Source organism: Triticum urartu, chromosome 4 (genome assembly GCF_003073215.2).
Source record: "Triticum urartu cultivar G1812 chromosome 4, Tu2.1, whole genome shotgun sequence".
Lineage (NCBI taxonomy): Eukaryota > Viridiplantae > Streptophyta > Magnoliopsida > Poales > Poaceae > Triticum > Triticum urartu.
Genome location: NC_053025.1, coordinates 157,317,755 through 157,335,487, shown reverse-complemented (window position 1 = coordinate 157,335,487; position 17,733 = coordinate 157,317,755).

Below are 17,733 nucleotides of genomic sequence, written 5' to 3'. Positions count from 1 at the left end.
GTGCAGACTGCGTTGAATTCACGTGCGTGTTGGCCATCTACTCCTCGCCCCTCTACTACACTTGCCTGTGGTTGTATGACAGGTTGGCCATCCAACCATTGGGCCCACATGTCATACACCCAAAGGCAGGTGCAGTAAGTCAATGAAGCTGAGTCCCCCTCCGTGTCGGTGCAGCATAGTCATCTCACCAGACCTCTAGTTGGGGCCAAACGAGAGAACTTTGATGCTTACTGGTTTATTGGTCCCCTTTGCATTTTGCGCCAAGTTTTGACCTTTGATCTAACTAATAAAATGTCAATGCATGTAACTAAAAATGTTGTGTAAGTCACCTTACGAAAACCAAATAATCCCAAAACACTTAGGCACGGTACATTAACTCCCTCCTCGTTTCTTATTTCATGACATATCAACCAATGAGAGATGTGGGCCGTTCACGCTTTCAATGATTTGAGACTACCAAACATCACATGCGGTGGTTAGTTCATTGCATGTAATCCTATTAAGTAGCAAAAAGACATTAAGTTATCTCGCTGATAGGAATAAAACAATACACCATGTATTTATTTACAGAGGGAGTAGTACATTTTTTGTGACATGCATTACTAGATATTGCTTGTCAAATACTAAATCCAGATGGACGTGGTAGTACTACTAAATCCAGACGGTGGTGCTAGTACTAGTAGTAGTACTGCCAATGTAGTAGCACTGTACTACCCGTTGGTCAAATTAGTACGTGCTGCTCCTCACAGTGAAGTGACAAGACCCTACGCCGGAGATGACACCTACGTATAGGCGCCGTGTTCGGCATACCATAGTCACCCTCACTGTCTGTAGTCACTATCATCATGGCTGTAGACCTAGCCTGCTTACAACTAGCCGTGTTCGACATAATTTCCCTTGCATGGATGCCCGTGCATTGCACGGAACACCAAGATTGGGGGGTGGACGGCGCCGGCAGCGGCCATCGCGCCAGATTTTTCCATGGCCTTCTAGATGTGGTGGGGAGGAGATAAGGCTGATTGTGAGAGACAAGGAGTTGTTTGTAAATAGGGAACAAGTGCGGGCATCTTTTTGCAAAACTGGAGAAGTTTGGTTTGTATGCGTCAGATCTAGATCCGACGGCTGTTGGTGAAAGATGGCAGGCACAACACCATCACCAACTCAGGACCTGTTTGATTCGCATGATTTTGAACACGCAGGAATAGGACACGACAATATTACAAGTTTCAAACTGATATTACAAATGTTAGGAGTAATGCTGCACCTACGAAGAGGGAATTACTAGGAAGTTTACATAAGAACTTTTGTTACTTTAGGTGGATGCAGCATTATTGTACAAACTAAAATCCACCGCTCTGGCAAGTCACTAATGGGCAAATAAGTTTTCGAGTCTTTGGACACTTGATGTTTCAAAAACAAATTCAGCTTCCGTGGAGACTTTGTCATTTAGTCTTAGACGCTTGCGGTGATCAGCATGTCATTCATTGTTGCGCCAGAGAACGCCAAACCTCATTACCTTGAGCACACTTGCCTCCAGAACAAAGAACCTGGCCAATTTAATCTCTGATGTGCTGCCTCGGTAGTCGATCAAATCAACTTATGTAAGATGGAGGTCAAGGCATTTGATGAGATTGTTATAGTGCAACACATTTTTCACTTTCGGGTCTATTTTTATCTGCAAAAGAAGAGAACATATTAGAGCAGCTGGCTGTATAAGATTGCCGTGTCATCAAGAGGTACCAATATCATTCACTCATACAATAGGGTTGGCTGGCTAGTGATATTTTTTCACTCTCTCTCTCTCTTTCTCTTTCCTCTCATTTACCTAGGAGTACGTGAAGAGCTTGGGCATTTGTTGCCTTCCACTATGTGGCCGATGCCATAATTTGCAAAAGTACGCCACATAATACGCATCGATGTCAAATCAAAAGATTTTGGCACCGCTCTCGCGATGTGAGAGAGTTGGCACCGCTGTGCACACAGACCCACATGTATAAACAAATCAATCAAACCAACTACACCAGCCTCTCACTCTCCCAAACAAGTGTTTTTTATTGCCTTAGTCCTCTCTCTCTCCCACGCAAGTGTTTTTTCATTGCGTGAGTTAATTTGGCATCGGAGCAAAGTAGGTGATCCAGATTGGGGCACGAGGTGAGAAATGGAGAGGCATCAATGCCAAATGCATCACAAGTGAATTTGGCACGTGTTTTGGCCTACATAGTGGAGGGCAGTTATAGCCCACTTTTGTACTACCTCTTATTTAGTATAATATTTTGACCATAGATTTACGTAAGAAAATGCCAATGCATGTCACCAAAAATTACACCATTTGAAATTATGTTCAAATACGAATCCAACAATATAGTTCTTAGTGACATGCATTAACATTTTGTCAGTTAAATCTATGGTCAAATTTTGATACTACAAAATAGGAAGAGTAAACCAGGACGGAGGTAGTACTTGCTCTTAGGGTAACCATAGAGTTACTGGAGTAGTCTAAGTTACTTTCCACTATGACTAGCCTAGGCTACTATAGTAGTACAACAAAAAAACGATGCAGGTCATCACGTGAGAAAAAAATACTAAAAACATTTCTTTCGGTGCAGTGCATAGATGCCGTTTTGAACATTACACTTATCATCGTAATTTGGGAAAATTACGAAAAAATTGAGCTACGTTGTGATTACCGTTTACTAATAGGAAAGAAGTTTCACCTTGATGAGTAGCTTCTCCGTGCACGGAAAGCATGTAAGGAATCCAATGACTTGATCCAGATTGGGGCCAATAGATTTTATTGCCAAGATCTTCGTTGTGCGCATAGACTGGGTCAAGCTTGTGGAAATCATTTTCGGGAAGACGGTCGTAAATACATCAAGAAGAAATTTAAAAATGTGAATTTTAAGAAGACGGAGAAGAAGATGAGTGTTGTACCTGAACGATTACGGATCTAATAACGAGTTCGGAGAATTTGGCAGACGAGTGCACCAACGCTGTCAATTTCGGCGCGTCAATGACCCTGATTTTTGTGGGACCTTCTAGATCCGATACAAGAAATCCCTCAAGGAAAGGTGCATTCTCAATGACCATAACATGGAATAGCTGGAGTGATCTCTTCCCAATTGATGTCTTGTTGCGGGGCCAGCAAGACACATAAATCCATCGGAGATTTGTCGAGGCGATGTGGAGGCTAATGAACCCATGGATCTGCTTAAGACGAAGGTACTCGAGCACGTCGAGCACAGTACAGCTGCGGAGCAGGTGCTCCATAGCCTTCTTCGAGATGACAATGTCGAAGAGGTCGAGCTGCTTGAGTTGAGGGAGAAGAAGGGTGGGCATGACATTAATCTAGGGAAGATAGCAAGAGCTAAAGCTGGCGCGACGCATCGTTGGCGTGAGGCAGAGCGTGGACGGCGGCAGAGGTTGACATCGTCCAGCTTCAAAGTTGAGCTCCTCGAGCTGATCTAGGGCGGGGGATAAGAACCACTCGTCGAACTTGGGTTGGACCTTGCAGTTGGTACTGAACATGCGGATGTCAAGGCGTCTGGCTGGCCCAGGGTGCGATAAAAGGATCTTGGAGACTGCGGCCATGCGTTTGTAATCCCCGTCACAGAGGCAGCTGTCGACGGTGAGGTTGAGGGGGACGTGCGCCAGAGGGGGCGCCACCGCTGGGAGAGCAGGGCGGTCCGCACGGCAGATTTGGTGGGGAGGAGGCCGATGATGACGAGCATCATGTCCTCAGGGAGGCTGCTAATGAAGTCCAGGCTCGCCGAATGTGGTTTTGGCTTGAGCCGCCTCCGCTTGTTGGCTGCCTCACCGTCCATCTCAACGGGCGGCGATGCCGGTGTACACGTGTGCTGGTGTGTGTTGTGTGCTGGGTGTGCGCGAGTGCGTCCTTCTGTGCATGCCGCCGCGCAGTGGTGAATTGTGCGCGAGTGCGTCCTCCACACGGAAGAAGTGTGTCCTCAATGCGCCCTCAATTTACTAGCATGCGGGGTGCTACCCCGAGTGGTTTCAACTTTGTTTACTTCACCGCATGTCAGATGGGCCTCTAGTTTACTTATTTTCACCCACTGCCACATGGGCCAGCACACAAAGATACAGAACACGAGCTGACAAGGCAGCATGTGGACTGGTTGACCAGTCAACTAAACAATATATGGAGCTATACGCTGACACAGTGAGCGTATAATCCATCGGTATAGAGTGCTTGGGTGAGAGGGGAGGCCCGTGAGAGATAGCAGAGAGACAGAAAGAGCTACTCCCTCCGTTCGATAATGTTGTTCCAACATTTTTTTAAAGTCATACTTTTGAAACTTTGACCAAGTTTCTAAACAAATTACTTATATCTGCAATACCAAAGATAAATGATAGTATGAAGTAAGTACATGTTGTGATGAATCTAATGATGTTTCCAGATGTAAATGTTTTTCTACACATATAACTGGTCAAACTTTTCTGAGGTTTGACTTTTCAAAACATCCATATGCTTATGGACGTGAGAGAGTCCCTAACTAGAGAGAGAGAGAGAGAGAGAAATAGAAAGAGTGAGTGAAAAAAGTGTGTGTGCGTGTGTGAAAGAGACATGGACAACACTCGATAAAAGTCAAGAAAAAATGTGTGTGTCTTATGCAAACATATCACACATGCATCTTCGACAACGGAAGCAAGGTGAGGAGATAGTGTGGGGTTGTTTGCAACCGAGAGAGCAAGACCCCTAGCACGTGGCCAAGAGGGGTCTGACAAACAAGGGAGAGAGGTCGAGAGAGATGTACGGAGAAAATGCAGACATGGGGAGGAGAGAGTGTATGTTTGTCATAGAGAGATCCCCTGGAGATCGTGATGGGACTACATGGGTGGGAGATCGAGTGACAAGGTGTGTGCGTGATAGAAGATACCCCGAGAGATATCGAGATAGACATATGGATGGAAGGGACAATACGTGTGTTCTTGATGGCTAGTGAGAGATAATCATACTTAGGGGGGAGTGCTTGCGCCTGTGATGGAGTGAGGGATTATGGTACTTATTAGGGGGGTGCATGTCCCAAAGAGAGAGAACAAGGGCGGAGTGTGTTGGATGGGTCTATATGTATAGCGCGAGCGAGACATGTGTATGTGTGAACCAGGGAGATATAAAGTTTGAGAGAGATTGAGGAGCCCCGATAAGGCTGAGTGGTGCTTCAGATAGCTGAGAGGGGGAAAGAGATATTCCATCCGCTCGATAATGCAGTGCATGTAATTTTTTTAGAAGTCAAACTTTGGAAACTTTGATTAGATTTACACAAGTGTTATTTATATCTTCAATACCAAAGATACATCATAGAAAACTACATCTCATGGTGAATCTAATGGTATATGTTTGCTGTTCCAGATGTAATTTTTTTTCTCCATGTACATGGTCAAACTTTGTGATGTTTGACTTTTCAATAAATCAATATGCTATGGACCGAGGAGAGTGCCTAAGTGGACGGGGATCAAGTGTGTGCGAAGGAGAATGAGTAAGTGTGCAAAACGAGTATGTGTGTTAAAGAGAAAGTGACAACAAACAATAAATTAGAGAGAGTGCATTTTTTTTGTTTCTTAGGCAAACATATCACGCATGCATCTCTGAGATAGAAAAGCGAGGCGAGGAGACACACGAAGATAGCTAGTGTGTGATTGTTTGCAACAGAGAGAGAGACACCCCTATAGCACATGTCCAATAGAGGTCTAGACAACAAGGAACAAAGGTCGAGAGGGACACATGGGGAGGGCGAGAGGGTGTGTTTGTGATAGAGAGACCCCCTCAAGATCGTGAGGGTACTATATGGGTGGGAGATCGAGGGAGGTGCGTGCGTGATAGAAAGATGCCCTGAGAGAAATTGAGATAGACCATGCACATGTTTGTGATGGAGACTAAGATTAACTAGTCATATACATATAGGGGGGACTGCGTGTGCCTACAATTGAGTGAGAGACCATCATACTTGGCTAGCTAGGCATGAGATTGTGTGTGTGCGTGCGAGATGGAGAGAGAACGAAGGAGAGAGATAGAGTTTTAGATGGGCCTATCGAGTGCGAGTGAGATATGCATGTGTATGTGTGACCCAGGTAGATGGAGAGTTTGAGAGAGAGAGGAGGAAGAGCTCCGAGACGACAGAGTGGTGCGTGAGAGAGTTAAGGGCAACGAGCCAAGGAATTTGTGTGCGTATGATGAGTGCACCCAAGATATCTAGCTTGGACTAGAGAATCATACATAGTGTGCGAGAGAGACCTATAGATGGAGCATATATGCATGCGAACTAGAAAGACCCCCCTCCCACGCACACACACAAAGAGAGAGAGAGAGATGGAGAGAAAGAGAGAGGACCAACAAGGTTTGTGTATTGGATGCGTGAGACAGAATTGAAGATTGTCGGCGAGAGAGAGAGAGACAGCTGGAGTCCGGGAGAGGGGGAGGTCGCGTTTTATGCATCAAAGACTGATATACACCATGTTTTGATATTAACTTGAATTCAAATATTTAAATTGGAGAACATGTTGTCTGCAATCCACACATGAACGGATATATGTGTATATCAAACAAGTTCATTAATTTGACTTTCAACATGTTCACGGAGTACTATAATACTGTACAACATGCTATTCGATTGAGGTGTTCAATTTTGGATTTAGTTCACTATTTTGACCTGGTGAACGAGCTATTTCATTGAATCGAGATATTTCATTTCGGGTTTGATTCCTGTTTTTGAGTGGGCCAACTATTTGTCATATATTAAATCGCTAGCAACGAGCATGTAAAAACACATTACTCCCGAGCATCATCTCTCCATCTATAAAAGAAGTGGCAAGCTAACATTTCTAAATTTGATTCGAATCGACTTGGTAAGGTAGATGTGGATGCTCATTCTCCCAAATTTTGAGCGAACCATTAAACATCCTCTACTCGGAGGAATTCGCCTAAGCAAATAAATGGGATACGCGAAATTACCGTCCTATGTGGGAGACGCATTAATTGGTCCATTGTGCATCGAGGGTAGGTTCGTAACTTCATCAAAGCGCGCCTTCTCCTCCGAAATGACATGTGCCGAATAATTCATAAACCATGGTCGGCAAAACACGCTCTCCTCGCCCGAAATAGCTCGCGGCCACTATTTCAAAACACACTCTCCTCGCCCGAAATCGTTCGCGCCCACTATATTTCAAAACACGCCCTCCTCGCCCGAAATCGCTCCCGCACACTATTTGGGGAGAAGCAAAGTGACTCTACTATCCCCGACCCTCAGTACATAGACCCAAGCCGAGAAGCCGAAAGGCAGGGGTAGAACTGTAACTCCCCCTCACATTTCAGAAAAATGTGTCCGTAAAACATGGTTCCACTCCCCTCCCAATTCCCCCCCCCGTTCATACCTCCTGGGCGCCAAATCACCTTCTCCCCGGAAGCTCCCTTCTCCCGAGCCGCGAAACCTCAGCCCTCCTCAATGGCGCCTCCCACCGCACCAATTTCACAGCCGCCCTCCTCCCTAATGCCGGAGACGCTGTTCATTTGTTGTTGTGCACTGGGTCATGTGCCTCTTACTCCGTGCTACTGGAGCTACCTCGACGACAGCCGTGTGAACCGTACCGGAGCCGATTCACCCCCGCCGTTGTTCACGCCGGAGCGGCTCCAACTTCGGATCCGTCCAGAGTCCCAGCGCTGCTTGCCGTAGCCGTCGACCGTCGCGACATCGTTGTTTCCCTGCCGCCGGTGCCACCGCAACCGCGCCGGTCTCAACGCCTCGACAGCTGGACCTGCCTACTTCACCATGCCGCCAGATAGGTCGCACCCTCATCTCAAATCACTTTATTTAGGCATCAGTTGTCTGAATTTTTATTCTAGGCCAATCGATTCCCAATGGGAAGCAGCACCCCTCGAGGCGACAGAGCTCCTAGGCTGCCGGTTGGCTTGTGTCTAACGTAAGCGTGCGGGGCCGCAAGTTCTCTGTGGAAGCAGCGCTTAGATGGCTACCTTAGAGTTATGTGGGTTCAAGGTACTGCCGCCGCCAGATCTGGGTGACGGGGAGTCTTTGTGGATTGGCCCGGGGAGTTGCAACCACGACAGTGCGGTGGGGCGGGGAGCGGGGTTTTGGCCGGGGCCACGGACGGCGGAGGCAAGCTGCTCTGCCGTTGGTCGCTGGCTCTTTGGCTAAGATTCCTAACAGTGTCAGCCGGGAGGCACAAGACGGCCATCAAGCCATCCGGCCTAGATCGAATAGTACCAAAATAAAATAAAATCGTGTGACCCGAATTTAGTCTCAGTTAAGAGACGTCTGGCCACTCTCGTACCTTGCTATTGATCTCTTAGTGTATTTCTTCAGATCAAAGAGATGTGTCGTTCTTAACATTATGCGTTATCTGCATCTTCAGCCACACTGTCTTCAGACTCACCGCAGCTACTCCAACAAGGGAAGCATACACCAGTAGGGAGCTATAGTCCCCACTCAACAGTTCCCTGCATCGAATGCGCGTTCCCGACATGGACAGCCACAACAACTGCAGGGCCATCGACAAGTCAGCACATGATGCTCACTCCTATGGATGGCGGCCAGATAGGTTGTACCCTCATCTTACTTGTGTGCAACATTTATGGCTTTGTTATTCATCTAAGAATGGAAAATAGATTATCGCATTTCACTGTATATTCATGTTGATCTCTTACGGGTCTTGTTCAGGAGTTAACGTTGTTCCATAGTTCAACTAAGATACTTGTTCTTTAGGTAACGCTGTTCCATAGTTATCATCCATCAGCCAATGCTATCCCACAGGCTGGTGATTATAGTATTATACCACATCTACTATTACCTATGTTGTTCTCTAATACTTTTGTGTGCCATCTAGTTAATCTCAAGTACAAATGATACATATTCTGTAGCTTTCATCTATGTTCTCCCTTTAGTTTTTGAGACCTATTGCTGCTAGGTAACCCAGTCTAATATTTATGTTGTCTCCTATTGGCACTCATTACATAAATCTAACTACTAGTTGTCTTCGATGCATGCCAGATATTATTGCACACACTGATATATCCACAAGAACCTCACGGAGCACCGTAAAGGCCAACAAACTTGATGTCAATGATACCCAATATGATGGAACATGTAAAGCCAGTTCTTCAGAAGACTTGCAGAAAGATGTTGAATCCTCTTCACCCCACAAGGTCCTTGCTCTAACTTGGCCCGTGATATGGGTACAACTTGCATATAATGTCCTGGAGTGTATCTACTCTATTGTAATGCCATGTGCTTAGCACGCTGATCATGCATGTAAATATGTCATGCCTTCCTGTTTTTCAGTACCTATTCCATTCATGATAACATGTTTTCAAATTCAAGTACTGTCATTCTACTCTATCGCAATGCCATCTGCTTAATTTGGACATCATGCTTCTGGATATGTTATGCATTTTTATTCATCAGTATGTACTTCATCTATATACCATACCATGTTTTTACATTGAAGTGTTGTTCTAGTGCTCTGTTGCAATGCCATCTTAGTTTCCCAATCATACACGTGTATGTTGCCTTAGTTTTTTCGTACGTATTCCGCTAGCATATAGTTTTACATTCAACTAGTGTTTTTTACTGTGTTGTCCTGTCGTATCCCTAGCTCTTACACCATACTCCCTCCGTCCGGATTACATGTTGCCGAAATGGATAAAAAAGGATGTATCTAGAACTGAAATACGCCTAGACCCATCCATTTTTTCCGGATGGAGGGAATACATGTCAATATGTCATGCCTTTCTATTCTTCAGTACCTATTCCATCTCTCTGCTGCCGCATGTTTTATAATTAAAGCACCATTCTTCTATACAAGGCATGCAAGGGGAAGACGACTATGTTAGAATCTGAAGGGTTACAAACAAGGCCTTTGCAAAAGATCCAAACGCCAGGAGATAATAAACCAACTCCAGTTTTTAAAGATACTGCTCCAGCACAGAGAAACCCAACTCCTACTGATAATAAGCAGATTCCAGTGGCCAAAGAACTAGTCCGCTCCAGTCCAGCAAAAATATGTCAACTCAATTCTAAGAAGCGTGTGCGTATCCTTGCATCATGAAATTTTATAGCATGCTGATCATATTTTCTACATGTTTCTTACCCATCTCTCTTTTAGAAAATAAGCTTAACAGATAGAAGAATTTTGGCACTGGTATCGTCTGTGAGGAAAGATTCTTGCAGGAATTCTCTGTACTCCAATGCAGATGTAAGTACCTGTTGTATATCACTATATTTTTACATCAGCATGTATTTTGTTAATCGGCGTGAATCCACCCTTTATCTGATCTAAATTTAGTTGTAGCAAAATGTATGATTAAAAGGCCACAATGTTGATATTTGTAAGGAAAACTGCCTGGTAGTTTTGCATCCTGAGCTGCATGAGTGTACTATCTCATATCAGTGGGTTTGATTACTTTGGTTCTGTAGTGGGTTTTCAGTGTTTTTTACTGTGTTGTCCTGTCGTATCCCTAGCTCTTACATCATACTCCCTCCGTCCGGATTACATGTCACAGAAATGGATAAAACTAGATGTATCTAGAACTGAAATACGCCTAGACCCATCCATTTATTTACAGATGGAGGGAATACATGTCAATATGTCATGCCTTTCTCTTCTTCAGTACCTATTCCATCTGTGCTGTAGCATGTTTTATAATTGAAGCACCATTCTTCTATATAAGGCATGCAAGGGGAAGATGGCTATGTTATAATTTGAAGGGTTACAAACCAGGTCTTTGCAAAAGATCCAAATGCCAGGAGATAATAAACCAACTCCATTTTTCATAGATACTGCTCCAGCACAGAGAAACCCAACTCCCACTGATGATAAGCAAATTCCAGTGGCCAAAGAACTAGTCCGCTCCAGTCCAGCAAAAGAATGTCAACTCCATTCTAAGAAGCGTGTGCGTATCCTCGCATCATGATATTTTATAGCATTCTGATCATATTTTCTACATGTTTCTTACCCATCTCTATTTTAGAAAATAAGGTTAAATTATAGAAGACTTCCTTCATGGGGATTGGATTCGAGGAAACTATCTTGCGGGAATTCTCTATGCTCCAATGCTGATGTAAGTACCCGTTGTATATCACTATATTTTTACATCAGCATGTATTTTGTTAATCAGCGTGAATCCAACCTTTATTTGATCTAAAATTAGTTGTAGAAAAATGTTAAAGATGCCAATGTTGATTTTTGTAAAGAAAACTGCCTGGTAGTTTTGCATACTGAGCTACATGAGTGTACTATCTCATATCTTGCACATTACTGAATTGTAGTGTTGCTCTGGTTGCCCATTCATTCATTGTGTCAATGTTGCTTTCGTATTACCTTACCTGGTTGATGATAGATGTGCCATATTGTGTTAATTTGGTGTTGCCTAGTTGCCCAAACATTCGTTGTGCCAATGTTGCTTTCCTATTATCTGACTTGGCCAATGATAGTAATGCTAGTGTCTTAATTTGGTGCATGCTGCTGAAGATAAGAAGACAAACTCTAAAAACAGCAAGGCAACCCCATTGTTTCTTTACAATAAATCTAGGCCGGGTAATATGGCAATAACTCATGATTAATCTATTTGGTTCCCCTCCTAATTTATGTTATGATGTAGTGGTCGGGACACTCTCCACTATAAATCATACAAGCCAACCAAAATCGCCATCTGAATCTGTTCAGTAACCTCTGTCTCGAATGCAACGGAAAAAATGTGTGTTTGTGAACCAATTAAATGGCTGAAGGAATGATGGAAATGGTGGAGGAATCAGAGGTGCAGAGTCGTGCGACACAACAACTGATCAATGTTTCCAGAGACAATGTAGCAAAGCAGCAAGAACTTGCCCACATGCTTATGGGCGTCATCTGTGCTGAGGTTGCAGATTGTGACGTTGTAGATTGTTAGGTTCTATTCATTTATTTGCACTAGCATCAATCTTTGATTGCCCAGTGGATGTAATTTCCTGTAATATATGCTGGATGTGCAACGTTTTCCCTGTATTCTGTACCTTTGCTTGATCGGTTTTGGTCCTGTGCATAATTGCTCATCGTAATGGGCTCAAATAATCTAATTTGGCCTAAAGACATGTACGAACTTTAGTGGGCCCGTTAAGTTAATGGGCCATTACCAGGCCGAAAGTTAATGGTCGTCCCTCTTAACTCCCGGGTCGTTAACAGGCCGACATCGAAGTGGGCAACGGGTGGGCCCAATTGATTTCACGGGCCGTTAACAGGCCATTACTAAGTTTGGGCTACATATGGCCCAACTATACATTGGGCCTTTAGCAGGCCGAAAGAGACAGCGGGCTTGTACTGGACCATGACGAGAATGGGCCACTAAGAGGCCGAAAGTCAGGTCGTATTGTAAATGTCCCAACTATGTTGTGGGCCTTTAGCAAGCTGAAAGAGAAACCAGGCTGGTATTGGACCATGAAGGGCATGGGTCGTTAAAAGGCCGAAACTTAGGTCCGACTACAAATGGCCCAACTCATTTATGGTCCATTAACAGGCTGAAAGGCACACAGGGCCGGGAATTGGCCCAACACTTAAATGGGTCGCTAAAAGGCCAAAACTTAGGTCCGGCCACAAATGGCCCAACAGATATATGGGCCGTCAACAGGCTGAAAGACACACCGGGCCGGAAATTTGCCCAACACTTAAATGGGTCGCTAAAAGGCCGAAACTCAGGTCCAACTACAAATGGCCCAACTGATTTATGGGCCGTCAACAGGCTGAAAGAAACACCGCAACGGAAATTAGCCCAACATTTAAATGGGTTGCTAAAAGGCCGAAAGATGTACATCGTGAAAATTGGCCCATCCACTGAATGGGCCGTTAACAGGCCGAAATCTCATCGGGCTGATATTGAGCCCAAATATATAGTGGGCTGTTAATGGGCTCGAACTGACGATGGGCTGCAATGGTGTCAAATCTTTAACGGGCCGTTGACGGGCCGAATTGGCACATCTCGTATGGGCCATGGGCTTAAATGGACCTGACACAAGTAGGCCTTATATGGGCCGGCCTGCTAATTTTTACTGGGCCGACCTTTTTCACCAAAATGGGCCACTGTTGGGTCGTGCCACATGTCGACCTATCATAGGCGCCTCCTGTCCAATGAGTGGATGACATCTGTCCCAACGGTGAGGCAACACGTGTTTCCTCCAGCCAATGATGATTTTACACGTGGAAAATCTCCATTGGTCCGGGCTGTTAACGGGTTATCGGATCCAAAACCGGACCCGATAGCTTAACGGCATTCCGTTACGTTGGATGCCACGTGTTGGTCACCATTCACGAAAGCACTTCTGTGACGCGCGATTTATCGTCATGGAAGTGGACACTTCCATGATGATAATTTTGGTAATTTCATGGAACACTTCTATGACAACACAGGTATGACTATCTTGATTCTGTCATAAAATCGTCATGGATGTACATGCATGACAAAAAATGCGACCTACTGTGACAAACACGTATCATCAGGGAAGTGTATTTTTTTGTAGTGTATGTACTGAAAATGGATAGGTAGGGCGTATTCACATACACGATGTGTAAGCTAAGCTAATGGCAGTGCAACAAACTAGAAACAATGCGAAGCATCAGTTGCAAGATATGTGCGACCAATATAACCTTGGAAAGTTAGAGCAAGCACCTTGATGGGTGAATAAGATAGGGCATCTGCCTCTGACTCCTCCACTAGGGAGCTACATTGACTTAGGTCTCCCTCTAGCTCAGAATCACAGTTAGGATCATATTCTGAGCATAAATCTGTAGGTGGAGAGCGTTTGGATTGCATTGCATGCAGACTTTATTTCAGTCCCTTAATGCCAAGTTTGACAACCATGGCATTGTTCTACTTTATTCTTTTCATGCGCGCAAGCTCATAATCATTATGAAGCTGTTCGGAATCTGAGATTCATGAAAACATAAAAAGTAGTCAGATTATCTATGGAATACACTTCGGATTCAACTCGAAGAGTGTCTCCCTATAAACCCCTACATATGCAAAGTTCACCCCCCAACCGTGCTGACCAGACCACACACAGAAATATAAACCTCTTATGTCTCTATAATAGGCGGACACACATTTCAAAACTGAAGTAGGAACATTAGAATCATATCAAATTCGTATTTGAACAAATAAACTAAGGAATTATTAGTGGCATAATGTTTAGCTTCAAGGGTGGAGTGCTGTTAGTGCAACACAAAGCAAATAGGCAGATTGTATTCCATGTAAAAGATCATAGTCTATGTAAAAGCTGGAAATGGCACTTTCTTTCGATACAATGCAGTGCTTGTTGCCCACACATGATGGAAGAGATCTCACAGAGAAATACTATACACTCATGTCTACGGATCCAGTATTTTGAAACAGGGTGGTCCACCGTAAAAGAATATTGACAACAAATATGACAAGGCAATCATAGATGTAGTGAATCAATCATTTACTTGTGAGCTTACTAGGACAGGTATGCAGAATTGTAACTGCAGTAAGGGACCGTCCAAAATCTGAATCAAGAAGTTTGTCTAGCACTTATTGTTTGCAACTAATCGACGTGAATAATTGGATATCATATAGAATGAAAAAGGAAGACAAGTAAAATTGTCAACAAACCTGGCCTGCAGTAGTAATCTGGGTCAATGTCACTACGACCAACAATCCAAAATGACTAGTGTCTGTTCCTAGGGCCGGAATTTTGAAACCCTGTGAACTTTACAGGTACTAAAGATTACTGAAATACATCTGAACCATTAAGTGTAGGTAGCACTCAGCACACAACAAAACCCTAATGACAGTCCTACCTAATGACTAATGAATCAATTAGAAAATGGGTGATGAGGAGTGGTTGCTGAGTGTTGAGGACGTATCTCAGGATAAATCGGGTTGGCTTAGTGGGTGCTGCATGCCTGAGCCCTGAATGGACTGGGAAGGTAGGCATGGCGGCCCATCTTGGGCACCTTGTAGAGATACATACCCGAGCGGCGAACATGAATTTTTGAAACTAAATTAGGAACATTTAGCTGAGCAATTAAACGACTCTGTTTTAATAATATCAGATTCGTATTTGAACAACTAAGCTTGTTTAGCTTGATGGGTGGAGCAGTGCTATTATGACACATATAGTGATCATAAAAGGGGGAAGCCCTAAGCATTTTTTGAGCAAAAGAGGATTTCCCCTCCGATTTGTATTAATGAAACCACCACGGAACCAACATGATCAATTAAACCCTAAGCGTGATCAATTAAACCCTATTATGACTGTGCCATGTCAGATTTAAAGACGCAAACTAGGGAAATGCTATTTAGCATCCATTGTTTGCTTCGAACTAAGAACAAAATTCTAAGAGCTGAAAAGAAAGTACAGTAACCAAGTTTTGATCTATTTTTTGGTTGAGCTCAAATAGTTGTGGCGATATGAAGTACCACCTCTCTTGTGGCGCCGTGTAGGCATCAGGGGTGCGATGGCTGTCGGTGGCGTTGAAGCATATCTACGACGGTAGACGGGTGCCTCGGGGGATAAGTCCCGTTGAAGTGTAAGAGAAGGTCGTGTGAGTGGCCCCGGGAAAGAGGACAATGACGCCGATGAAGTGAGAGGACACGATGCAAGGCTCTTGGTCCGTCGCCATGGATGAGAAACGTCCATCTCTAGCAGTGGACGACACGGTCTTGGTAGGTGCTCCGGCATGGTGGAGGAAGATGGCGATGGATGGGGTGGAGGACGGCGGCGATGGATGGGGTGGAGGACGGCGGCGATGGATGGGGTGGAGGACGGTAGCGATGGATGGGGTGGCGGACGGAGGAGGCTGGTGTGGGGATTGTGTTATAGCGCAGACGGTGTATGAATGGGAAATGGAGGGAGAGGTACGGGGAACCATATTTTTGGGATGCGCCTGTCTGAAATATGGGAAAGTTATGAACTTAGCCCCCGCTTAAAATTTGGATGTCTCATCGGTTGGGGATAGGACGGTAATCTTGCATCTCACAAATATTTGACCAGAGCGATTTCGGGCGAGGATAGGGTGTTTTGGCGCCCATGGTTGGCGCACACGGTGTATGAACGGGGCTGACAGGTAGGGCGGTTGTGTCATATCTGAGTGAAGTTACAAACCTACCCCTATTGAAAATATTTGCCTACATCGATTTCGGCCGAGTCGAGTTTGTTTTGCCGCCCACCGTGTATGAATGGGGAAATGGAGGGAGAAACAGATGTCTTTCGAACGAGCTTGAATCAAATGTGTTTTTCCGCCCATGTTTGGTGCCCACCATGTCGGAATGGGCTCAGAGGCGGTCGTGTGACGTCTAATTGAAGCTACTAACCTACCCCTATTGAGAGCCGTGGAAATCAGGCCAATGGATTGTCCGTGTAAGGGGTAGACAGTAATTTCCATCTCCCAAACACTTGGCTTCGGGCAGCCTGTCTGTTTCAAAACCGGCGAATCTCTGGTAGGGGGTCCCCAACTGTGCATCTATGGTTGATGGTAACAGGAGGCAGGGGACACGATGTTTTACCCAGGTTTGGGCCCTCTTGATGGAGGTAATACCCTACGTCCTGCTTGATTGATATTGATGAGTATGAGGATTACAAGAGTTGATCTACCACGAGATCATAATGGCTAAAACCCTAGAAGTCTAGCTTATATGATTATGTTTGCCTCTACGGAGTAAACCCTCCGGTTCACATAGACACTGGAGGGGACTAGGGTTGTACAAAGTCGGTTACAGAGAAAGGAATCTTCATATCCGAATGTCAGGCTTGCCATCCACGCCAAGGAGAGTCCCATCCAGATATGGGAGAGTGTCTTCTGTCTTGTATCTTCATAGCCCATTAGTCCGGCCCATGTCACATAGGCCGGATGCCCGAGGACCCCTTAATCCAGGACTCCCTCAGTAGCCCCAGAACCAGGCTTCAATGACGATGTGTCCGGCGCGTAGATTGTCCTCGGCATTGCAAGGCGGGTTCCTCCTCCGAATACTCCAAAACAGCCTTCGAATACAAAAAACATGTTCGGCTCTGCAAAACGAGTACTGCACACACAGAGAGTATAATATTTTACAAGTCCAATCCACTCACAAGTTTTGTAGCGTGACATCACATCATAGCCCGGTCATTACTTCGAACCGTTTTTTCTTTAGCCTCCCGCTCCATGTTTCACGATGTGGTTTTATTGGAACGTGTTGTCAAAGCAGAGATCTGGTCCCCTTATTGCGGGATTATCATCAATATGGGCGTGGGTAATCCAACTGCGCCGCCTGCACGACCCTTAGGGAATAGGCGAGTTTTAAGGTGAGTGGGGAGGCGCTTGATATTCACTACCTTTATAAAGGGATAAGGATTCACCTCTTTCATCGACGCCTTCCTTCTCTCTGCCCGTCCATTCTCGAGCTCCAGCGCCCAAGATTCGATCCTTTCCACCTAAAAAAGCACTCCAGCCATGTACGAATCTGGAGTGCAAGGCAAGTGGATAGTTTCCTATGTCAAGGAGAAGGACATCACCAAGCTCCAGGAGGCCGGGTACTTCGCCAAAGAAATCGCCCACCGGCTTCCAGCAACGGGGCAGCTCATCCCCACCCCACTTCGTCCGCGGATTGGGATTTCCTCTCCACCCATTCGTCCGTGGACTCATGTTCTACTATGGGCTTGTAGGTGCATCTAGTGCCACCCCTAGTTGGTTTTGGAGTATTGATGACAAACCTAGTTGAGGGACTAATGTGTTTGTGAG